General features: G+C 36.9%; 1 pseudogene; it reads right to left on the reverse strand.

The window, feature by feature from the left end:
* Window positions 1-8,939: 8,939 nt before the first annotated feature.
* LOC128113873 (uncharacterized) lies at window positions 8,940-9,040 on the reverse strand (annotated as a pseudogene).
* Window positions 9,041-9,485: the final 445 nt, after the last annotated feature.

A 9,485-nucleotide genomic window follows, 5' to 3' on the forward strand; every position in this document is an offset into this window, starting at 1 on the left:
AAGCAGCTTGAGTGGCCCAGGTGAAGATGCAGTGCTGGGTGATGCTGCGGAAACCAGGAGCAAAGCAAAAAGGAAGGAATGGGTCTTTTTCTTTTTTAGAGTTTGATGTTTCCCTTGTTGGCTGAACCTGGCATGAGGCCTGAGGGCAAAGAAGAAATGTGGTTTGCGGAGTCTGAGCTCCAGCATCAAAACTGAGAAAATATCAGTTTAATATCCAGAACAGAGATGGCCACATAGTATCATAATTTACTGATACAAGTTATGTAAAGCCTGTGACAAGGGAAAAAATCATTGCCCTCTATAGGCATTTCCTAGACTCCATTTCATCCAACTATTGTAAGTCCTAGTGTTTCGAGTGGCCAGGCCCCAACTCCAGCTATTCTGAGGGCCACAATGGCCTTTTCCATCAGGCAGCCTAGCTCCACCCTACAGAGAAAATAGTCCAAGGAGAGACCACAGAATCCCACCAATTCCTGAGTTGGAAATCCCACAGATCCCTGAGCTTGCCCCAAGATTAGGCCATAGAGTTCCTCCAATCCCTGGGCCTGTCCCAGGTTCAGGCCACAGATTCCCACCAATCTCAGGACACCCTAGAAAGCTCTGCTCTCCAAGAAACCTTTTATAAAGCCTGCTTCCTGCTCAGCTCTTTGCTGCTTCTCTCCCTACCAGAAGCAGCCACCTTTCCTCCTGTGTCTTTCTCAAATAAATCTCTTGTGTGAGGTGTGTTGTGTGGCATGACTTTGTGGTATTCCTTGGCTCCTGACTGCCAGGATACCTTTCCCCTCAGAGCTGTAAAACTTATAGTTAAATCCTGATCTGTTGTTTTTCTTATATATTTTCTCAACCTCATCAGCCATTTTCTCTTCCCTCACCCCCTGCCAGAGACTAGATCTTTGTCACATGTTCTTCAGATCATGCCCAGTTGATTTTCCTGCCCACACTTTTACTCTTTTCAGTTTGCTACCTGAATAATTCCTATTATTCCAATGCTAAAAGCTTTTAAGTATCTTCCAGTAACATACAGAATAATGTTCAAACTGCTGTATAGATTATAAATTATTTTTCTTCCTTCTGACCTGTCCTCTCCCTACCCCATATCCTATCTCTGATGAAACTGTCAGATATAATTATTAATAAACTTAAATATTTTCATACTCACTGTAATAAGATTGGGGTGTTGTGGAATATGGAAAAACAGATTGTATAGACAGTGAAAGAACCACAAAGAATCAGTGCTATGGTGAACCTCACTCATGTTTCTGGCAAAATAATTAAGGGCCATGAGAAAGGGCATTCTAGGGAATATTCTAACATCCAAGTGTACCATATCTGATTTTTTTTATTAACACAGTATTTTTTAAACCATTTTAGTTACGCCCAATAATGAAATCTTTTCAAAAAACAAAAACAAAAATAACTAGGTATACTGAAATCTTAAGCTTCATGCACTTTCCTAGGTACTTTATGTACATTGTCTCCCTTATTTCTCACCAGCATCCTTCCCACCCCATATAGCCAGCATTTCTATTAACTCATTACACATGAGGAAATTGAAGCCTGTGACACTCATCTTTTCAAAGATCACATGGCTACCAGGGCTCTTTCAAGACCATTAATGTAAAAGGTCAATGACTTCTTGAGACTAGACTTTGTTTCCATGTATGGTTAGAAATAACTTTTCATATCTGTTTTAAATCTTCTTTTTATTTAAATGGGTTATAAGGTCCAGAAAAAGATATTTCCGATGAATTTTATCAGATCATAAATGATAATGCTTGAGGGGTATAAACAACATGATAAGTGAGTATAACTTTTGTTATGATTGAAAAAGCAAGATTATATGTTGTGGAAATTACTTTAATTATGTAAAGATGTGTTACATTTGTTTATGCTGTGGAATGTTAGTTTAACTGTGTAAAGGTATGTTACATTTGTTTATGCTGCATTCGTTTAATGATGTAAGGATGTGCTACATTTATTTTTGCTGCATTTATTTCACCTTGCCTGCACCAGATTGGTCTAATAAAAAGCTGAATGGCCAATAGATAGGCAGGGATAGTTAGGGCTGGCAGGCAGAGAAAATAAATAGGAGGAGAAATCTAGGCTCAAAAGGAACTAGAGAAGAAAGAGGAGAATGAGAACAAGAGGGACATGCCCAGGCCCAACTAGGCAGCCTCCAGCCAGCCAGACATGTGAAGCAGTGAAAGTAAGATATGTGTTTATAAAGGAAAGAAAGTAAAAAGCCCTGAGGCAAAAAGTAGATAAAGAGAAACAGGTTAATTTAAGATCAAAGAGCCAGAAACACACCTAAGCTAGGCTGAGCATTCAAAACTAATAACAAGTCTCTGTGTCAAGATTTGAGAGCTGGTTGGTGGCTCAAAAGAAAATGCCTGGTACAATTATGGACACAAGGCAGGAGAAAAGCCACATCTTCTATCCTGGAAGTTTAGTATAAGTTGGAGTACTATTGTTAAATGGTTAGAAACAAAGATTGCTATAGCAGCAATGGACTGAAGAGGACAACTCAACAGAGAAAGATGAGAATGTAGTAACTATTTGGCAGAAGACTATAGTTCCTAAGAGCAAACATTTCCTGGAAATGAACCTTGCCTGTCATAGGTCTGGTCTTCCAGTCAGCACTGCTAAAGAAAAGTTAGAAGTTCAGTTTGAATGACATATCTACAAGTCAATCAAAGTTTCACTGGAAAAGGTTGAACGGAATGATAGATAAAGATAGCTGCTATACTATTTATCAGGCACCTTCTAGGTGTCAGCCATTCACTCTGTTAAGTTCTCCGTATCCCATTTAAAGCTCATATATACCCCATGGAACATTTTTTATTTCTATATTACATATTCAGGAGTAGATATAAATTAGACTAAATTATATACATAAGATCACTGAAGTAGGGAAACTATTCAAACCTAGATTTATTAGAGTTTAAACCCCATGTTCTTTCTACCATACCATGCTGCCTCAGATATTTCTGACCAGTCTTGTTTCAATAATTGCTCAGGTTATTTAAACAATACAACTTATTTTTTGCAAAATAGTGTTCCTCATTCTCAGCTTATATCAAGTAGAAAGTTTTATACAGTAGTTTTTTGCTATTAAAAGCAGAATTGAGTTTATTTTACAACAACTCATTACAGTTGTTGAAGATCAGAAGACTATAGCAGATGCCTAAAGATGTGTAAATTCCCACATCAGCATAAAAATGCAGTTTGTCAGTCAAAAATAAAAGAGCTAGGATTAGAAGCCCTAAAGTGAAGAAAATGGTTGGTGTGTGGCTAATTTTATGTCAATTTGACACCAACTAGAATCATTTGGAACCAAGGACTCCCAGTTGAGAAAATGCCTCCATAAAATTTCGGCTGGAGAGATGACTCATCAGTTAAGAGCACTTGTTCTTGCAGAGGACCTAGGTTCAATTCCCAACACACATACAAGGCTCAAAACAGTTCCAGAGGATCTGATGTAATTTTCTGACTTCTGTGGACATTAGGTATACATTGGTACATAGATTCACATGCAAGAAAAGCATACACATAAAAGAAAATAAATGTTAAAAAAACCCTAAAAACATACATTTTTTTAATTTTTAAAGATTGCCTGTAAGCACACCTGTATGGTATTTTTTAAAGTAGTGATTGATGTGGGTGGGTCCAGTCCCTTGTGGTTGGTGCCACTCCTGAGCAGGTGGTCGTAGGATGTATTAGAAAATAGGCTGGCAAACTATGGCAAACAAACCAATAAGCAGTATATCTCCATGGTCTTTTCTATATTTCCAGCCTCCAGGTTCCTGTCTTATATTTCTACTCTGACTTCACTAATTGATGCCTAAGAGATATAAGATGAAATAAACTCTTTCCTACTCAAATTATTTTGGCCATGGTGTTTTATCATAACAGTAGAAACCCTAATATAGACAGATGGAAAGTCCCTAGCTCTCAGTTCAGTCTTGTTGGTTGTGATTAGAGAACTAATGTGACTGTCATTAATACTATAAATTTGTAAATATTTTGAGCATGGTCTTTGAAGGAGAGAATAGTTGTTTCCAAAGTAGAATGACCAGTATGAAGTGGGTAGCTAATGAAGCTGTCGAACCTAATTAATCATGGAAAATAGTAACAGCATTTCCAATTCTAGCGGTGTGGATGCAGTCAAGAGATTTTACTCATTGTTTAACTGAATTCTTTTCATACAATATATTCTGATCATACTTTCCCTCTCTCCCAACTCTTCTTGATCCTCCCCACCAACTCAACTCTATGCCCTTTCTCTTTCTCTCTTTAAAACAAACATATATAAACAATGGACACACAAAGAAACTACACACACATACACAAAGAAACACACACAACCCCCCCACAAAACACAAAAATGGAAACCAAAATATAACAGCAAAAGACCAATAAGACAAAAAAATAACCAAACAAAGCAGTATGAAAAAAAGGTCTATAAAAATCCAAATTAGTTCATTTTGTGTTGGTCAACTACTGCTGGCATAGGGCCTACTCTGAAGTGTGGTTAATAAACCTAGTGAGACTCCATTGGAGAAAAGTAATTTTCCTTTGCCAGTAGGTATTAATTGCATATAGCTTCTTAGTTAGAGGTTGGAGCCCATGTTCACTTCCTCCTCTTAGCATTGGGACCTCATGTGGCTTGAACGTATTGCAGGCCCTGTGCATGCTGCCATATACATTCTATTAGCTCTATTCCAGAAAGACACTGTTTCCTTGGAATGATCCATCACTTCTGACTCACAATCTTTCCACTTCCTCTTCCACATAGATCTCTGAGCCATGAGAGTAGAGTTTGATGAAGGTATCCCATCAGATGAAGGACTGAGTGCTCCAGTCTTTTACTACCTGAACACTGTCCAGTTGTGGGTCTCTGTGTTAGTTCTTATCTACTGGAAGAAAAAGTGTCTGATGATGGCTGAGTGAATCACTGAGCTATGAGTATAGCAGAATGTCATTAGAAATCATGTTGTTGCTGTATTCCTACAGCAGAGGAAAGGTATTTGATTTTCCCCTAGGTCTGTGGCCTATCCAGTCACAGGCCACCATAGCAATGGATTACATTTCATGGAATGGATCTTAAATCCAACTAGAGAGTAATTGGTTGTGCCTACAACATTTGTGCCACTGTTGTACCAGCATATCTCATAGGTAGCTCATGGTTATAGGTCACAAAGTTTGTACCTGGGTTGATGATTACCTTTCTTCTTTGATAGTGTGCAGGAAACCTTTCTGTAGAATACTAGCAAGTATGGATGAAGGTTCTAGGTAGGCCCCAGCTCAACTTCTTTGTGCTCAGTGAATTGTGTAGGTAGTGTCCTTAGCAATAAGTCATTACTAATACTTTGTGGAATGCAACCTATAGCTTTAGTAATAGCCTGCTATGTTTAGGAGTTTCTGTGAGGCCCCTTTGGCCAATGATTCAACAAGATATAACCTATTCCTGGCACTGGAGATTTTACTTGGTGGCAAAAGATGTCTAATTGGGGTGTTCTCTCCCCTATTATTTGGTGACTTCATTTAGATGTCTTTTATATATGTATATATTTTGTGAGGCTTCTACAGTAGCAGGTTTTCATATGACCCCTCAAATGACTTTTTAGTTGTCTCTCCATGTAGTCACTCCCTTACTCCTTTGTTCCATCTCTCTCCAAACTTAGTTCTTCCACTCCAATATCTCCCCATCTCTCCATAAAAATATTACCTTTCATAGAATGGATCTTAAATCGAACTAGAGAATAGTTGGTTATATATAGGTGTCTATAACATTTGTGCCACTGCTGTACCAGCATATCTCATAGGTAGCTCATGGTTACAGATCACAAAGTTTCTATTTCCTCTTCCTTGGGAGCTCCTATCCTCCACTCAACTCTCTTACTAGGTTCCTAACTTTTGTAATTGGGATTGTAGAAGGCATATTGAAGGCTTAAAAGCTAACATCCACATATAAGAGAAAACAAATAGTATTTGTTGTGGTTGATATATTGTGCACCCCAATAAATGTAGCTGGGGGTCAGAGAACAGAACAGTCACTATATTAAACATAGGTTTAGGCAGTGGTAGAACATGCCTTTAATCCTAGCATTCAGGAGGCAGAGATCCATCCAGAGCTCTGTGAGTTCAAAGCCACACTGGAAACAGCCAGGCATGATGACACACATCTTTAATCCCAGGAAGTGATGGCAGGAAGCAGAAAGGTATATAAGGCATGGGGAACAGGAACTAGAGCCTTTTTAAGTCTTTAGGCTTTTGAGCAGCAGTTCAGCTGAGATTCATTCAGATGAGGACACAGAGGCTTCCAGTTTGAGGAAACAAGGTCAGCTGAGGAACTGGCGGGGTGAGGTTAACTGTGGCTTGTTCTGTTTCTCTGATCTTTCAGCATTCACCCCAATACCTGGCTCCAGGTTTGTTTTTACTAATAAGACCATTTAAGATTCTTGCTACAGTTTGTCTTTGGGGTCATAATTTCATTTTTCTTAATAGCTTAATAATAGTCCTTTGTGTAAATGTACCATCAAGTCATCTGTTGGTAGACATCTAGGCTATTACTAATTTCTGGCTATATGAAGAAAACAACAGTGAATATGATTGAGCAAGCATCTCTGTAGTAAAATGTAAAGTCCTTTGGGAATATGCTCAACAGTGGTATATATGGATCTTGAGGGAGATCCCTACATTGATTCTATAGTGGTTATACATGTTTGCACTTCAGCCAGCAATGGGTAAGTGTTCCCATTTACCTACTCTCTTGCTAGCATGTATTGTCATTTGTTTTATTGATCTTGGCCATTCTGACTGAGGTAAGGTGAAATCTCAAAGCTGTATTAATTTGCATTTCCATGATGCCAAAAGATGTTGAATATTTCTGTTTCTTAGCTGTTTGTGTTTTATCTTTTTAGAATTTTCTATTTATTTTTGTAACCCATTTTTAATTGTGTTATTTGTTTTCCTGATATTTAGGGTTATTTTTTATTTCTTTATATATTTTAGATAAGAAGCATCTATCAGGTATATAAATGGTAACGATCTTTTCCCATTCTGTAGGCTGCCATTTTGTCTGAATGATGATGTTCTTTCCATCTAGATACTTTTCAGTTTCATGAGGTCCTATTCATTAATTGTTGACCTGTGCTGTCAGTGCCTTGTTCAGAATCCCCTTTTCAGTGAATTCAAGATTATTTCCCATTTTCTCTTCTATCAGATTCAGGGTGTCTGGTCTTCTGTAGCAGTCTTCTGTCTATTTAGAATTAATTAAGTTTTTTTATTTTAAATTTATTTATTTATTATGTATACAGTGCACATATCCCTGCAGGCCAGAAGAGGGCACCAGATCTCATTACAGATGGTTGTGAGCCACCATGTGGTTGCTGGGAATTGAACTCAGGACCTTTGGAAGAGCAAGCAGTGCTCTTAACCTCTGAGCCATTTCTCCAGCCCCTAATTAAGTTTTATATAGGGCAATAAATGTGTATCTATATCCATTCTTCTACATTCAGTCACCCAGTTTGATGAGCACCATTTGTTGAATATGCTGTCTTTTCTCTAGTGTGTATTTTTGTCTTCTTTGTCAAAAATATGGTGTCCTGAGTCTTCAATTTGATTCCATTGATCAATGTGTCTGTTTTTATGCCAATACTATACTGTTTTTATTATATGTATGTAGTACAATTGAAATTTATGATGGTGATACCTCCAGCAGTTCTTTTATTTGGGGAGGTTATTTTAGCTATTTTGGAGTTTTGTGTTTTCATATAAATTTGAAAATTGCTTTTTTTCAAATTTTGTGAAAACTTGTATTGGAATTTTGATAAGGATTACATTGAATCTGTAGGTTGTTTTTGATAGGATTGCTATTTTCACAATATTAATTCTATTTATCTATCAGAATGTGGCCAAAAGAATGACACATGGTAAACAATGTCTTTGGGAACTGTGAGAGAGGCTCAAGGAAGAAGGCAAAGGTCTTTATATCAAGTGCATTGTGCTTCCAGGTTTGTTCTTGGACATGATTATCTGCCTCCTGTGTTAAACATTTAAATTCAATTTATAAGACATGTTTATTCTTATTAGAGCAGAAATGGGACATTATTAAATGTTTTTAGTGACTCTATTTTGCTGATTTCTGTGGATATATTTTCTGGAACATGTGTCCCTTGATCTCCTGTAACTTTTCTTTGTGTAACTTGATATAACTGAGCTAGTTCTCTAAAATAAACTTTGTCAGTAGCTTCAGCTTTTTCTGACTCATACCTTATGGTCTTTGGTCCCTGGTATCACAAGTACATCTTCTTCAATTTCCTTCCTCAATGTCCTACAGTCTTTATTATACAGGTCTTTTATTAAGTTGGTCAGAGTTATCCCAAGGTCTTTTTTGCTAGTTTTATGGAAGTGTTTATAAGCTGGAGGAATGCCCCAGTAGACTTTTTAGAGTCATTTGTGTATACTATCATGTTACCTGCAAATAAAGATACCTTGACTTCTTCCTTTCCTTTTTGTATTTCCTTGATGTCCTTCTGTTGTCTTAATTTTTTAGGTAAGAATTCAAATACAATATTGAATAGATATGGAGAGAGTCCACAACCTTGTCTTGTTCCTGATTTTAGTGGAAATGCTTTTAGTCTCTCTCCATTTAGGTTGATATTGGCTATAACCTTGTTGTAAGTTGTCTTTGTCATGTTTAAACATGTCCCTTTTATTTCCAGTCTCTCCAGAACTTTTATCATGAATGGGTGTTGAATTTTGTCTGAGATCTTATCTGCATCTAATTAGATCATATGGTTTTTGTCTTTCAGTCTGTTTATCTGTAGATTACACTTATGTTGAACAATCTCTGAATTTCTGGGATGAAGTCAATTTGATCATAGTGAATAATTTTTGATGTGTTCTTGTATTCAGTTTGCAAGTATTTTTTGAGTGAAAATATGGAACACTTCATGAATTTGAGTGTCATCCGTGTACAAGGGACATGCTGATCATCTCTGTAATATTCTAGTTATAGTACAACTCCTGAAAGGAGCACAGCCTAAGAAATTTTAACTTTAGGGAATGTTAAGTTTCATTTGAATGGGGACAAGATTCTGATTGTGAAATACAATACTGTCAAATTCCCTATACCATTCAGATGAGAGTACTCTGCTTTTGTTCCATTTATGGCACCTAAATAAAGAATATTATAGAAGTATTGCTTAGCTAGTTCAGAAAAAGTTCTAATTTTAGTGGTGTTTCTTGCAAATCTTTCCTATAGGATCATCAACCAAGTGTTGTTAACAGTGCCTCGCTATGAAGTTAGTGAGGTGGCTCATCTGGCTTTTCCTGATTAGAACTTAAGCTGTCTTTATATTTGTTCCAAGATTAAGCCATCATGTGTATATAATTCTTTAAAGGAAATTGTTATTTCTGAAGTATTATTTCTTTTATAAATTATAATAGAAAAATATAATAGAAAAAATCCATACCAATTT

This window comes from Peromyscus californicus, unplaced genomic scaffold (genome assembly GCF_007827085.1).
Source record: "Peromyscus californicus insignis strain IS unplaced genomic scaffold, ASM782708v3 Scaffold_18__1_contigs__length_77618521, whole genome shotgun sequence".
Lineage (NCBI taxonomy): Eukaryota > Metazoa > Chordata > Mammalia > Rodentia > Cricetidae > Peromyscus > Peromyscus californicus.